Here is a 16,538-nt window from a genome sequence, read left to right as displayed (position 1 = left end):
ACAGGAGCAGGTGATGTTGAATACATCATTTCTGAGTAAATCCTGTCCTAGTTAGAGTCTTCATATTTCAAGGCTGATCTTGGATGGGGAGAGTTATTTGCCCTCCTCTTGCAGGTGAGCAAAATGAATACCAACCTGCCTGCCAACATTGAGGGCTACACACCTTTAATACAGTCCCAAGGTCTCAGACTATAATCTATTCAGTACAAGCTTTTACAAAAAGGAGGGATGAAAGAGCAAAGGAACAAAAGAAAAGGTGATGGAGAGAAAACGACATTGGATGAGGTTGCAGTCATAGCTATTCTGATGTACTGGACATCTTGGAGTTTATTGGGCAATTCAGAATGAACAGTTTAGAGCAGTGGTTCTTAACCTACCTGATGCTGGGACCCCTTAATACAGTTCCTCATGTTGTGCTGATCCCCAACCATAAAATTATTTTTGTTGCTACTTCATAACTGTAATTTTGCTACTGTTATGAATCATAATGAAAATATCTGATATGCAGGATGTATCTTCATTCACTGGACCAAATTTGGCACAAATACCCAATACACCCAAATTTGAATACTGGTGGGGCTGGGGCAGATTGATTTTGACATTTGAGAGTTGTAGTTGCTGGGATTCATAGTTCACCTACAATGGAGCCCCTGCTGGCGCAGTGTGCTGGCAGGTCTGAAGACCAACAGATTGCAGGTTCGAATCCGGGGAAAGCGTGGATGAGCTCCCTCTATCAGCTCTAGCTCCCCATGCGGGGACATGAGAGAGGCCTCCCACAAGGATGATAAAATATCAAAACATCTGGGTGTTCCCTGGGCAACGTCCTTGCAGATGACCAATTCTCTCACACCAGAAGTGACTTGCAGTTTCTCAAGTCGCTCCTGACACGACAAAATCAAAGAGCATTCTGAACTCCACCAACAATGGAATTGAACCAAACTTGGCACACAGAACTCCCATGTTTGGTTTGGTGGGCACTGACCTTGAGTTTTGGAGTTGTAGTTCACCTACATCCAGATAGCAATGTAGACTCCAACAATGATGAATCTGGACCAAACTTGGCTCAAATACTCAATATGCCCAAATGTGAACACTGGTGGATTTTGGAGAAAACAGACTTTGACATTTGGGAGTTGTAGTTGCTGGGATTTATAGCTCACCTACAAAATACTGTGTTTTCTAATGGCCTGTGGTGAGTCCTCTGACACCCCCTCATGACCCCACTAGTGGTCCCAACCCCCAGGTTGAGAAATGCTGGTTTAGAGAGAGGTTCCAGACAGTCTGGATTCTTGTTGTGGCAAGCAAAATCTTTCTCGCCAACACTCCTGATCCTCCGTTATGGGATACTTTGCTCTGCGTTGGACATCTTGAAGTGAGGTTGGGAAAGAGCTTCTCCTGAAGGCAAACACAAATAAGTGGTTCTCGGAGGAGTGCAGCCAATTTTTCTCAGGATGGAGGAAATTTTGTCTTCTGAATGATTCAGCAGGAAGCAAAGCGAGAGTGCAAAAGAGGCACCTGGTTGATCGGTGTCGTTGCATTGAACACATCTTCTGCTCACACGCATCACTTGCTGGGAAGGAAGAAAGCTCAGGGAGAGAGCGACGGAGCATTTGGACTGTTCTCCTCCCTTTCCAAACTACAACCTAAATGTTCTTCTCCTTTCCCCAGCATCCTCATTTTTTGCCTCAGAGGGAGCCATCTGGATTATCCTTGCTGACAGCCGTTGTCCTTTGTTTGGTCCCTGGATGCAAATGTGCGCATGGACTCGAAGGCAATGCAGAGAGGGAAAGCACTTTAAATGGAAGCCACCAGCTTGGAAGAAAGTCTCAACTGCCTGGCTAATCCCAGTCACGGGAATTTGATTCTAGTGATTATTCATCTCCAAATCCTTCCTGATCTAGAATTCTTTTTTAAAAATCTTACCTTGCTTTATGTTGTTTCCAGTTGCACTTTATTCTGCGGCAGTGTTGGTACTAGAGCGTGGCTGTAGGCAACTTCACCGGAGAAGCATGAAGGTGGCTGTGCCTTTAAAACTGGTTCTCCCACAAGAAAGGACATGAGAGAGCAAACTTTTCCCTGTGTGGCAGTGCCTTTCTGGAGCTCTGTTAGTGCCTTACTTCAAAAGCAAACTTTAAAAAAAAGTATTGCAGAAATTTCGATCAATGCTGCAATGACTTTGCATCTGTTACGGGATTTAGGCTCTCCTTTTTCTGGACTTTGTATATCACAACCACTGTATATGGTGTGTGTGATCAGTATTACTAATCCTTGATATTTTCTCTCTTTTGGATTTGGCAGCCTCTTGTTTGTGATCTCCCTCCAAACATTTAAGCAGGTGCTTAATGAGCTCAGAGTTTGGATTTTAATGAAGCTTTGACAGTGTCCTTCTAGGCTGAGTTTTTGGCACAAGCTTCATACTATTTCTACTGCCTTTTAGTGCACCACATCTGCTTCCTGGTCAGTTGGATGCCTTTTCTTTGAATTCAGGTGGAAGATGGAATCATATATCTCCCCTATACATCATGCACCCTAACAAGGTCAGCCTTTTCCACCACTACTAACCTCTCCTTCTTTCTCTTTCCCATTTCCCCCCAGCTTTGCCTGCATTCTCCTTGCTTACAGAAATGTAAATCTCCTTTGAATCTGGGCTGTTTTTGCATCTTTCCTCTTACATTCCACTGGCATAACCCTTCTGCCCTTGCTGCACATCAACCCCTGCCTTTCATCCTTTTGGAAAATGTGATTTTTCACTTTTTCTCCTTTTGGAGAATCAGAGCTTCATAGGATGGGGGCTTTCCAAAGGGCCCTGTTTGGATATGTTTGGCTGGTTTTCCCTGCACTTATTGGTTAGACTCAAATATCCCAAAAAATGGGTTGCCTGGGGCCATGATATCCAAGGATGTAGAGTGATTCAATGGTCTCAAATTTTGTTCCCGTTCTTTCCGATGTTATGCTGAGGTTAGAAGTGAAGTGGCATCAAGAGCTGTGATTGAACTGGGGACTGATAGAATATTGTGGTGTGCCTCCAAGTCATTTCTGACTCTTATTTATTTATCGTGTCAGAAGCAACTTGAGGCTATGGTTAAAATGCATTTTAAAAACAGTAAGTTTTCAAAATTTGGCATTATGCTAAATGTCCTTTGACCAGAAGCTGGCCACTTGGAGTGTCTCTGGTGTCGCAGTGAGAAGGTTCGCCATTGTGCATATAGCAAGGGTCAGATTGCATTGTAGTAGGTAGTCTCCGGTTTGCTCTTCTTTGCACACGCATGTCATGGACTCCACTTTGTAGCCCCATTTCTTAAAGTTAGCACTTCATTTGTGATGCCAGAGCACAGTCTGTTCAGTGCCCTCCAAGTTACCCACTCTTCTGTGTGCCCAGGAGGGAGTCTCTCATTCGGTATCAGCCATGGTTTTAGCCTACCACTTTTGGACTCTTGCTTGCTGAGGTGTCCCTGTGACTATCTCTGTAGATTATAGGAAGCTGTTTCTTGATTTAAGGCGTTGGCATGCTGGCTAATATCCGAACAGAGGATGAGTCAAAGATGGCAATGCCGTGGTCCTTTAATTGCTGGCTGCTACTTCCCGGCAGGTGTCAGGTGGGGCGATACCAGCTAAATAGTATATCCTGTGATAATGTGGCATGTCACTGTTTTAACGTGGTGAGATGTGTTCCATACTGGCATGTGTACTCAGCAGCAGAATAGCAAAGTGCAATGGCTGATGTCTTCACTGTGTCTGGTTGTCATGCCCAGGTTGTGCCAGTCAGCTTTCGTATGATATTATTTCTAGCACCCACTTTTTGCTTGATATTCAAGCATTACTTCTTATAAGTCAGAGCATGGTCCAGAATAACTCCCAGATATTTGGGTGTGCTGAAATGATCCAGTGGGATTCCTTGCCAGGTAATCCTCAGAGCTTGAGATGCTTGTCAGTTCTTAAGATGAAAAGCACACACCTGCCTTTTAGATGGATCAGGAATCAGCTGGTTTCCCCTGTAATAGCAGTAGGAGCACCTAAAGCTTCAGAAAGCTTCTGTTCAACCATTTCAAAGCTCCCTGCTTGGGCGGTGATGGCATGATTGTCAGCATAAATAAATCTCTGTGTCCCTTCTGAGGTGGGGGGGGGGGAGGGTGGAAAGGAAAGGGCCTTACGCTCTTAGGAATTGTGGGAGTTAGAGTCCAAAACACCTGAAGGGCTGAAATTTGCCCAGGCCTGCTATAGAGTCATGCTGGACTATGTCGAGATTTCTAAAGATGTGTTTTCTCGGGTTAGAAAGCCCCTATTTTTAATTATTTTAATTAACATTTTTAGCACTTTTGCAAAGGTCTTGTGCCCCTAATTCCAGAGGGTGTGCAGCGCTGACTGTTTGGTCTCACAGCTGGAACTATATCACCCTTTATGTATATAGATCCAGCCTTTCTCACCGTTACAAGACACTCCCAAAGGAAGAAGAGCCAGTTCCAAACAGAAAGATGTCTTTGCGAATATATCCTCTCACGACAGCAGCAACTCCAAGGCTACAGAATGCTGACTCAGAGACGATTCAGCACTTTTACACTCCAGGCATTACTGTGAGGGGTCTGCCTTCCTTTTCAGTTCCTGCATTTCACTATACATGCCAAGTAACCCTTCTCCCCGTACTGCTCTCATTTGGGGGACTTTCTTTTCGTTGCCCTGATATTTCTAGTCTTTGTTGCCATTTCTCGTTCTTTTCCATTGTTGTCATGCTGTGGCGTGCGACAGACAACGATCTCAGACAGCCTCAGCATCTTGCAAATTATTTCTTTGTGTTTCAGGAGTATGCTGGCTGGTATCTCACAGTGCATTGTTCACCTTGAAAAGGCAGCTGGCTTTCTATTGGGCCGGTAAGATAGGCACCTTGTGATCATTGAAGGCCCCAGAATATTTCAGAGATGAGGCTGTCTTTGCCAAACAAAAACCGAGCAGTGCTTTGAAAATATCCGATCTTTAGAAGGTTCTTTTGGAAGCTCGTTCCTCTCTCTAACACACTCCAGTCTACTCCATTGTCTTTGAATTATATAGTTTGTAGCAGAGGAGGCCTATTCCCAAAGAGTCTTGGAAAAACATGACCACCAAGTCCAATCGATACATATAAACATTTGATGTTGCATGCCTTCAAGTCTTTTCTAACTGATAGGGTCCCTAAGGCAAGCCTATCATGGGATTTCCAAACCACTGCTCTATCCTGGCTCTTTCTACATGTATTATTATTATTATTATTATTATTATTATTATTATTATTAATAATAATACCTTTATTTATACCCCGCCACCATCTCCTCAAGGGGACTCAGGGCGGCTTACATGAGGCCAAGCCCAACAACACATCAGTAAAAACAAAACAGCAAGCAAATAAAGCAGTACAATTAATATAACTCACATATAAACAATAACACAGAGAATTTAAAACCTTATGGCTGGGCCAGATGTAATAAATTAAACATTTTAAAATAAACACTGGGCATGAACAGAGATAGAATGTATCTACTAAGACTCCCAACTCCATTGTTGTCTGAAACCAAGGATTGATTGATTGTTTGTTTGTTTGTTTGTTTATTATATTTATTTATATCTCGCTTTATCTCCCCCAAAGGGAGATACAGCATTAAATTACCTGGCGTCCAGTTGCAGCATACTATAGAGAAGGCATGGGCAAACTTTCTAACTTGGGAGCCACATGCTAGCACTCTCACTGCTAGAAGGACTGGCTCCCAAGTGATGGAAGGAAGAAAGGGAAGGAAAGAGAGAAGGAAGAGAAGACAAAAGGGAAGGAGAGAGGGAGAGAGGAATAAGAGAAAGAAGGAAGGGGAGGATAAAGGAAGGAAGGAAGGAGAAAGAGAGAGAGAGAGAGATGGAATGAAGGAATGACAAAAGGGTGGAAGGGAAGGATGGAAGGAGAAAGTGAGAGGTAAGGAGGAAGGAGAGAGAGAAGGAAAGACAAAAGGGAGGAAAGGATGAAAGGAACAGAAGGAAGGAGGAAGGAAAGAGAGAAGGAAGGGAGGAAAAGAAGGATGGAAGGGAAGGAAGGAGAAAGGGGGAGGAGAAAGGGGGAGGGAGGGAAGGAAGGAAGGAAGGAAGGAGGAAAGGGTGAAAGGGAAGGAAGGAGGGAGGGAGGGAGAAAGTGGGAGGTGAGGGAGGGAAGGAGGAAGGAAAGAGAGGATGAAAGGGTGAAAGGGAAGGAGAAAGAGAGATGGAAGGAGGAAGGATAGGATGGTGTGAGAGAGTAGGACCTGAGAAAACAGCCCAAGGGGCCACATCCAGTCCCAAGGCCTGGGTTTTCCCATACCTGCTATAGAGTCAGTCTGGAGGACCTAGAAATTCAGGATTTCATACCATCAAGCATGTAGCTTGGGGGGGGGGGGGCTTGAGGGGCTTCAGCGCCCCCTGAAATTATCATAGTGGTCCACGCGAAGGCCTTACTGGTACATTATGTAAACTGTTATGTTTATTCATATCATGATCTGATCACCATGCTCAATATATCCCATCTGCATGGGGGTATTGCTAGGGGGTATTCCAAAAGGTTTGCTAGGGTAGACCCTCTTTCACTCAGACTCAGCCCCCCCCCCCCCCACTGCCCTGAATCAAAATCCTGGCTATGGGCCTGCATACCATGATCTCAATCTTCTTGACATCCTAATTTTGACAAGTATTTCTCCACATTTTAGATGCTACTGCTTCAGCATCGAATGCTTTATTTTTATTGTGTCAGATGCAAATTGAGGGTACGGTTATTTAAAAACGCAAAGTTAAAACTTGGCATTATGCTAAATGCCCTTTGACTGGAAACTGGCCGCTTCAAGTGCCTCTGGTCTTGCTGTAAGAAGGTCCTCCATTGTGCATGTGGCAGGGCTTAGGCTGCATTGTAGTAAGTGATCTGTGCTTTACTCTTTTCCACACTCGCATGTTGTGGACTCCACTTGGTGGCCCCATTTCCAAAGATTGGTTCTGAATCTTGTGGTGCCAGAGTGCAGTTGGTTCAGTGCCTTCCAAGTAGCTCAGCAGAGAGTCTCGCATCCAGTCTCAGCCACTGATTGAGGTGCCAGATTTTTAGCCTGCCAGTTTTGGACTCTCGCTTGCTGAAGTGTTCCTGCGAGTATCTCTGTAGATCTTAGAAAGCTATTTCTTTATCTAATTCTGTAGTGATAGGACAAAGGCTTGCCCGATGCTATCCTATAAACTCAGGTTTTTGGACTTCGTAATTCACTGCATGTACAGTTGGTCATTATGGAAACCACTGTGACTGAATGTCACAAGCCAGTTCATGCAACCCTTTCATCTTTTTCTTTTCTTCCTCTTTTGGAACTATGCTCAAAATTAGATGCATCTCTATAAGAATTTGAGCCATTTGACATTTTTGCTCTCTCCAAAGTGAGAAATAGGGTCCCATGAGAAACTTGGATAATAAACACCTGTCTTGCTTGGTCTCAATGCACAGAGTGTGTTCTGCAGTCGAACCCATGGGAGAAGGTTCACAACAACATGATTCTCTCTCAAAACTTCCATATTTTTCAGGCTTTGCTTGAGATGGCTCTATGCTAATATGTCTTTAGCAAAGGCGATAGCTAAGATGTAGATGAATTGGATAATATACACTGTGTATAAATCTCAATTATATGTGGGCATATGAATATGTGCTGGATGAGTATTTCTGCATGTAGGAGCACTGACGGTGGCACTTTGTCTTGCTGGGATGGTGGATCAGTTAGCTATTATCTAGATGCTAAAGGGAATGCAGAATTTTAAATAATCTCTCTGTTCTATCACATAACAACAACAACAACAACAACAACAACAAGCAATTGGAACAAATGCCATCAAAGCCAAACTGAAAAGTCGATGACAAATTCCAAGTGTAGACTCTGCAAGAAAGCAGATGAAATGATAAATCACATCCTCAGCTGCTGCAAGAAGATTGCACAGACGGACTATAAGCAGAGGCATAACACCATTGCTCAAATGATCCACTGGAACTTGTGTCACAAATACCATCTGCTTGCAACAAAGAACTAGTGGGATCACAAGCCTGAAAAGTTACAGCAAATGAACACGTCAAACTACTCTGAGACTTCTGAATTCAGATTGACAGAGTTTTGCAGCACAATACTCCTAATCTCACGATTGTGGGGAGAAACCAAGTATGGATCATCGATGTTGAAATCCCAGGTGACAGCAGAATTGATGGGAAGCAATTAGAAAAGCTGACACGATATGAGGATTTAAAGATAGACCTGCAAAGACTCTGGCACAAGCCAGTAAAGGTGATCCCAGTGGTGATCAGCACACTGAGTACAGTGCCTAAAGACTTTGGTTAGCACTTGAAACCAATCGGCGCTGACAAAAAATACCATCTGTCAGGTGCAGAAAGCCACCTACTTGGATCTGCATGTATTATTTGCCAACATATCGCATAGTCCTAGACACTAGAGAAGTGTCCGACGTGTGATCCAATACAACAGACAGCATAGTGATCTTGTTTGCTGTGTACTAAACTTGTTGTGCATACAATAATAATAATAATAATAATAATAATAATAATAATCGAGCATATAGATCTCATTTGCTATGACATACTGTGCTTTTGTGTCAGTAAAATAATAATAATAATAATAATAATAATAATAATAATAGGTGGTCCCAGTGGTGATCAGCACACTGGGTGCAGTGCCTAAAGACTGCACTTAAACACAATAGGCGCTGACAAAATTACCATCTACCACCTTGATTAGCATATAATCCAGGCACTGTCATGCTATTATATGCTAATCAAGGTGGTCAGTTGAAGTATTCACACCTAGCTCCAGCAGACAAGAGTCCTTTGACCCACCCTGGTCATTCCACAGATATTTAAACTCTTTTTCCTAGTTACAACAGACCTCACTACCTCTGAGGATGCTTGCCATAGATGCAGGCGAAACGTCAGGAGAGAATGCCTCTAGACCATGGCCATATAGCCTGAAAAAACCTACAAAACCCAGTGATTCCGGCCATGAAAGCATTTGACAATACAATGATGATGGTTATTATTATTATTATTATTATTATTAGTAGTAGTAGTAGTAGTAATAGTAGTAGTGGAAAATGAACATGCAGAAATACTGTGGGACTTTCAAATCCAGATTGACAAAGTTTTGGAACACAATAGCCTTCGACAATACATAAAACTCTTTACCTAGGAGAATATAAAGTTTACATTTAGACAGTACTTGTCAAGAGAGAGAGAGAAAGAGAAAGGGAAGTTTGGATCCAGCTCTGTACATATTATTGCATTTGGCACTGAAGGAGGGGAAGACCATATTTTGTATGTGGAGTATCTTTTTAAAAAATAGTATGAATGAGCAACTCCTTCCGGCAGTGACACCTTTGCTGCCCCAACGCTTCCCTCCTGTCTAGGGACACCGTTTGCTTTCTGCTTCTGTCCTTCCAGTCAGTTGAACTCATCCATTTCTGGAGCTGACAGTTCAGAGAAATCACATTGATTTACTGTAGTAAAGTAGGCCAGGAAGGAGAGCTGCAGTCCGGGTGAACAGGGAGAGAGAAGCCATCCCTGCTGGGCAGGGAACCTCGAATGATGAATGGGGCTGCATGAAGTCATCCTTGCTCCTCCAATCCCAGGGCCTGATCGACTCCGGAAAGGCAGGGCCTCCGCTGCAGATACGGATGCCTCTCAATACTGGGAGCTAGTACACATTTACCTTAGATGATGACTTGATGTTTTCAATGCCAGGGCAGGCTGGCTGAGACAGACTCCTCAGGGAAGGACCCGTCTTTGTCCAAGTGGGCTTTGTGGGGGGGTGGAGGTGAGGTGAGTTGTCTTCCTTTGTCTCCCTGAAAGTATGGATGATTTAGAAAGAAAGCCTCACCTCCTCCCTCCTTTCCTTCCTTGCTGCACTGGATCTCTTTGCATTCCACATCCATGCTTCCTAGTCCCTTTCCGGCTCCCTCCTTGCACCTTGCTCTCCTATCCTAACCTTGCTCAGAACTGTGCTTTTCACATATTTTCCCTCTGATGTGTCTTCTTCCTATGCTTTCCCAGATTTCCTGACACCTGATATCCATATGGACAGAATACCTTCCTTTTCCTATGAAAGGGAGGCTGGTCATCTGTCCTGAAAGAGCAAGGGATGGGAGGGAAATGAAGGTAGCTTCCTTCCTCAATGTCATGTTAAACCTTTGCTCATCACTAGGGAAAAAAAGTTTGCAGTTGACTCCTGCTCCATATCTTATCTCAGGAGCGTTGATGCCCCTTGATGTGTTCTCCATGTCCTTCTAATGGGAGCTTCTTCCAAGACTGGGAAAGAGCCACCTTCTCGCCACCTTCCCTTCCCCGTTTCTCCATCCGGCTGTAGAACTGTACGTCTTCACCTCTATCGCCACCTCATGTCTTCTCTTCCCTTCTTTCCCTCCCTTCCCTTCCTTCTCAATGGCTTTGTTGACCTGAAGGCCAAGCAGAAAACATGGAGGCGTCTGATATGGCGACAGCAAAGGTAGGATGGAAATGCTGCCGGCCTCCTTGTGCGTAAGTGGCTTCGCTTGGCAAATTCTTCCTTATTTCTTGAGTTTCCGTTACTTTTCTTACACCCGACCCCTGGAAACTAGAGGGCTAGATGTCTTGGCAAGATGTCTCAAGAAGCAGAGTTTTGGGACCCATGGCAGAGGGAGGGGCTTCCTGTTCCTTCATCTGTCCCATCCTCTTCCTCCCATGGTCTCCTCTTTCCTCCTTGTACAACTTGGATGCTTGCAAGTCATTCAGACAGCATGGATGCTTTCCCTGTCTTTTTGCAGATAATGTGGCTATACACAAGGAATGGGAACATGTGTTCCCCTGTAGAGTTGTTAGCTTGGAACTCCATTAGCTCTAGACAGCAATGTTTTCAAGTTGTTTCTGACCTATGGTAGGCCTAGCATAGGGCTTTCTTTCCAAAAGTTGACTATAGAGCTACCCTGGAGGACTTCAGAGACCATATTAATCTAATCCACAGAAATAAGACACATAAATTTGAAAAGCTGATTCCATACTATGCATTCAGCTTCCATAGGTTGTCCTCGGGCTGAGAGGGGCGGTCAATAAATGCAAGAAATAAATAAATAAATAAATAAATATTCTTATCGCAAAGGTTGATGGAATGGGAGAGAGGATGAGAAGATCACTAACCTAGAATTTGTATCTCTGAAATCTCAACTCAACCTTCGTAGTCAATATTTTGTACAAATTCTCTTGTGTTTGACACAAATGCCCTGGAGACTCTCACAAAGTACTGGACCATAATTGTGCTGGTCAGTGAACATTATAAAGTTTTGTATTGTATTGTATTGTACTGGGCCATAATGAATAGGAGTCTAGTGTCTAGATTAGGGGTCCTCAAACTTTTTAAACAGAGGGCCAGGTCACAGTCCCTCAAACTGTTGGAGGGCCGGATTATAATTTGAAAAAAAATGAATGAATTCCTAGGCACACTGCACATATCTTATTTGTAGTGCAAAAAACCCTTAAACCAATACAGTAATTAAAATGAAAAGGAATTTTAACAAATATAAACCTATTAGTATTTCAGTGAGAAGTGTGGGCTGCGTTTGGTTGATCAGATAGGATTGTTGTTGTTGTTGTTGTTGTTGTTGTTGTGTGCTTTCAAGTTGTTTCAGACTTAGGTTGACCCTTAGCGAGGGCTGGGTAAATGACCTTGGAGGGCCATATCTGGCCCCTGGGCTTTAGTTTGAGGACCCCTGGTCTAGATCCAGGGAATTCATGCTACCCATGCTCTATTCTGCCTTGGTCAGACCACACCTGGAATCACACTGTGTCCAATTCTGGATATCACAATTCAAGGGAGATGTTGACAAGGATGACTGAAAGGATCAAGGGTCTGGTGAAAAAGCCCTATGAGGAGCGGTTTAAAGAGCTGGGCATGTTTAGCCTGCAGAAGAGAAGGCTGAGAGGAGGCATGATGATGGCCAGGGATCAAGATGTTAAGGGAAGTCATAGGAAGGAGGGAGCAAGCTTGTTTTCTGCTGTCCTGGAGACTAAGACACGATGGAACAATGGCTTCAAACTCCAGGAAAGGAGATTCCACCTGAACATGAGGAAGAACTTCCTAACTGTGAGAGCTCTTCAGCAGTGGAACTCTCTGCCCCAGAGTGTGGTGTAGGCTTCTTCTTTGGAGGCTTTTAAGCAGAGGCTGGATGACCATCCATCAGGGGTGCTTTGAATGTGATTTTCCTGCTTCTTGGCCAAATGGGGTTGAATTGAATGGTACATGAGGTCTCTTCCAACTCAAGGAGTCTATGAATATTTGGTAGCATCACCCCATAAGTCTTTGATTCAGGAGTACTTTGCTGCCAATGCCAACGGTTCCTTCTGGGACTCCTGTATCCGCTGGCAGTCTGTTTGACCTCCATAGTGGATTCAACATCTCTCTCCTTCCCCGCCTTAAATTTCTCAACATTTCTGCAGAGCTGCTTTGTCCCAGATTTCCCCAGGCATGCAAAGCTCCTGATCCATTTCTGTACATCATTGCAGCTCCCCTCCCCCTGTCCTTGAGAAAATGCATGCCAATGAGGTCAGATCCCATGGAAACATAGAGGGCAGAAAAGACATGTGGGTTTGAACTGGAAGAAAGTTTGAAAGGATATTGTTTGCAGTTTACTGGTGTGCAACTTGAGAAAATGTTTCCTGTTCCTGGCCATTAGAACCTGTTCACACATTTATAGCAGAAGGAATAATTTCTCAGGGCCCTTCCACACAGCCATATAACAGAAAATCCCACAATATCTGCTTTGAACTGGGTTATCTGAGTCCACACTGCCATATTTTTTTTTGTCGTGTCAAGAGCGACTTGAGAAACTGCAAGTCGCTTCTGGTGTGAGAGAAATGGCTGTCTTCAAGGACGTTGCCCAGAGGATGCCCGGATGATTTGATGTTTATATCATCCTTGTGGGAGGCTTCTCTCATATCCTCGCATGAGGAGCTGGAGCTGATAGAAGGAGCTCATCCGCCTCTCCCCGGATTCGAACCTGCGACCTGTTGGTCTTCAGTCCTGCCGGCACAGGGGTTTAACCCACTGCGCCACTGAGGGCGCAGATATTCCATATTCCATATATTCCAGCTCAAAGCAGATAGTATGGGATTTGATTCAGTTGTGTGGAAGGGGCCACAATCACTAAATAATAGTGGTGATACAAGGCCAAGGATCAATGTGTAAGTTGTTTCTCAAAGCACATAAAAAGGACTCTTCTTCGATAAGTTTGCAAGTGAAATATGTGATTCTGTTATCTTTGATGCCTTTCAGGCATGTTTGTGCAAATCTATATTTATGCTGCAATGTCTGTTGCTGTTTCCATATGGAATCTGGATTTTATTCCTGTGGTTTCTGATTTGTGGTGACCCTATCATGGGGTTTTCTGGGGGTGAGAATATATCACTCCCCAAGGTCACATAATTGGTTCCTATGGCTGAACTCTGAGATTGCAATCTAACTATCCATGCTATGACTCTAATTCAAACTTGCTACTCTTCAGACTATATCCAGTTGAAGTTCACCGATACTCAAGATTCTCAAGTGCTACAAGAAGTTTAGCTTTGTTTTTTTCTGCAACAAAATAAACCCCCCCAAAAAATCAAAACAAAACACTTCTTTGGGTTGCTTTGAGTTTTCCGGGTTGTATGGCCATATTTTAGAAGCATTATTATTATTATTAATTATTATTATTATTATTATTATTTACACTATTTATATACCACTTTTCTCACCCTGAGGAGGACTCGAAGCAGTTTACACATAGATAATGGCAAAAATTCAATGCCTTACAATGACAATAGTAAAACCCCACTTTAAACATCAATCATATTAAAACAGTACACCACCAAATATCAAAACAGTTATTAAAACCATAAAACAATCTCATCAGTCGAGTCGCCGTTCCAGTCCTTGCCCCACTAAAAGCTGCATACATTTATTGTCTGAAGGCCTGGTCCCAGAACCGTGATTTTAATTTTTTTCTAAAGGTCAGGAGTGAGGGAGCAGATCTTACCTCCTTTGGGAATGTGTTCCATAGGCGGGGGGCACATCCGAGAAGGTCCTGCTCCTCGTCCCCACCAGCCGCATTTGCGCTGTTGACAGAAGCGAGAGCAGGGCCTCCCCGGATGATCTTAAATTGCGAGGTGGGATGTAGGAGCAGATGCGTTCGGACAAGTAAGCTGGGCCAGAATCGTATAGAGCTTTATAGGTCAAAACCAGCACTTTGAATTGGGCTCAGAGATGGACTGGCAGCCAGTGGAGCTGGCATAACAGGGGGATTCTCTCCTGACATTTTGCCCACATCTATGACAGGCATCCTCGGAGATTGTGAGGTCTCTTGGAAACTAGGAAAGTGGGATTTATATATCTTTATAAGTGGTTTATATAGCCACTAAAATCCACAAGCATGTGAACAATTTCAACAGAAAGGAGGAAACCATGAAAATGAACAAAATCTAACTACCAGAATTTTTAAAAACTCCAAAATCTAGACAGTAATGAAAGAGCAACGCTCAAAAAAGCAGGGAATTCCAGACAGGAAACAATCAGGGTCAGTTAAAACTTCCTAACAAAGGATTCCCCCAGGCAGGAAGCAGCCAAGTTTTGAAGCTGCAAGGCCATTCAATGCTAATGAAGGTGACCAACTGCAGTGTTCACACTAGGACGAGAGTTCTTTTTCCCACCTTGGGCATTTCACAGATAAATAAACCTCACTTGCCTAGTTTCCAACAGACCTCAAACCTCTGAGAATGCCTGCCATAGATGTGGGTGATATGTCAGGAGAGAATGCTTCTGGAACATGGAAAGCTCACAACAACCCAGTGATTCTGGCCATGAAAGTCTTCAACAACACATTAAACACTTGTTTCCTAGTATAGAAATAGACAGTTGATCAAGTGGAAGTTTGGAGTCAAAGTTTCCTAAAGTTAAGAGAAAGATAAGATATAAAGAATAGTATTTTCTTCTGGTTTTATTGTTGTGGCCTGCTTCTCCTTTATTGTTGTGTTTTGTTGTGTTATTAAAATCGTCTAGGGGATATGTCACTGCTTTGTGTGGAATAATCTCAACTTTATGGGTTGTTCTATCCACCGACCCTGATTGCAATAAATAGATAGATAGATAGATAGATAGATAGATAGATAAAAGGTGGGGTTATATCTGTTTGAGACTACCTGTATATCCTAGTTTCAGAAAGGCTGGCCAAGTGGAACATGATATGATGCTCCACTACTATCAGGGAAATGAGATTGAAGGGCAAATCTGAGACTAACAACTCCCATTGGATTAATTGCTTTAGGTTTGTGGCATCATCCATTAGCAGGAACTCATTGTGTGTCTACACTGTAAAAAATAATGCAGTTTACTATCATGGCTCAATGCTGTGGAATCCTGGGAGTTATACTTTCGCAAGGCCTTCGGCTTTTCCAGCCAAAGAGGATTTCCAGCCAAACTACAAATCCCAGGAGTCCATTGCATTAAGTTACAGTGAAGTCAAACTGCATTCCTTCTAAAGAATAGATGCACTCCCAAAACAGCAACTGACAGAATTGAAGACATTTCCCTGGCATTGACCAGAGTGGATTGCTTAGCATCCCTCCCAATTAAAGTGACACAAAGCTAGGGTCCCCCCCCCTCCACGCACACACACATACACACACAGACAGCTTTCATTTAAACCAAGGGTGTCAAACTTATGTCATGGAGGGCCATATCAACCTTATGGTTGCCTTCAAAGGGCCGTTGAATCAATGGACGGAGAATCCATAGATACAGAGGGCCAACTATATTGACATAGTGCTTTCAGCTCTTTACATTTTACCCAGTTTGGATCCCCAGATGTTATGGTATAATAACTCTTACCACTTTTGTTTATTTGCTATGTAGACTGTGGCGCAGCAGGTTAAACTGCTGAGCTACTGAACTTGCTGACTGAAAAGTTAGCGGTTCGAATCCAGGGAGTGGGGTGAGCTCCTGCTGTTAGGCCTAGCTTCTGCCAACCTAGCAGTTCGAAAACATGCAAATGTTGCAGGAAGGTCACGGTGCTCCATGCAGTCATGCTGAACACATGACCCTAGAGGTGGCTATGGACAATGCCAGCTTTTCGGCTTAGAAAAGGAGATGAGCATCAACCTCCAGATTTGGACATGACTAGACTTAATATCAGGGAAAACCTTTACCTTTACTATTTATTTATTTTTATTTATTTCGTGTACTTCTACCCCGCCCTTCTCAACCCCCGAGGGGGGACTCAGGGCGGCTTACAAAAGGCACATCTTGGTGCCTACACAAATACAATAACATATAAAACCAGCAATTAAATGGTCAACAATTAAAATAATTAAAAACAACAATATATCACACAATCAATAGCCAATCTCAGACACAGCGTTCGCCAACTCAGAGTTCATATTTCGTTCCACCTTGTCCAGTTCCTATCCATCGTCACAGTCCCTTATTCATCTGCCAGATTGCCCAAACGCCTGGTCCCACATCCACTAGACT

At 43.5% G+C, this 16,538-nt stretch overlaps 1 protein-coding gene across 11 annotated transcripts in view; it reads left to right on the top strand.

Moving 5' to 3' along the window:
• GRAMD1B (GRAM domain containing 1B) overlaps positions 1–16,538 on the top strand; it is a 279,261-nt gene that overhangs the window by 125,583 nt on the left and 137,140 nt on the right. The window contains exon 1 of one of the 11 annotated variants that reach the window (XM_060787706.2): positions 10,490–10,508. The exons of the other annotated variants lie outside the window; for them this stretch is intronic. The gene's annotated coding sequence lies outside the window, so the exon portion shown is untranslated. Of the gene's footprint in view, positions 1–10,489; positions 10,509–16,538 lie in introns of those variants that run through there. 11 annotated transcript variants of the gene reach the window in all.

The sequence above is a fragment of the Anolis sagrei genome, chromosome 7 (assembly GCF_037176765.1).
Source record: "Anolis sagrei isolate rAnoSag1 chromosome 7, rAnoSag1.mat, whole genome shotgun sequence".
Taxonomy (NCBI): domain Eukaryota; kingdom Metazoa; phylum Chordata; class Lepidosauria; order Squamata; family Dactyloidae; genus Anolis; species Anolis sagrei.
Note: the sequence above shows the minus strand (reverse complement) of the source record. Positions and strands in the feature narration are given on the sequence as shown.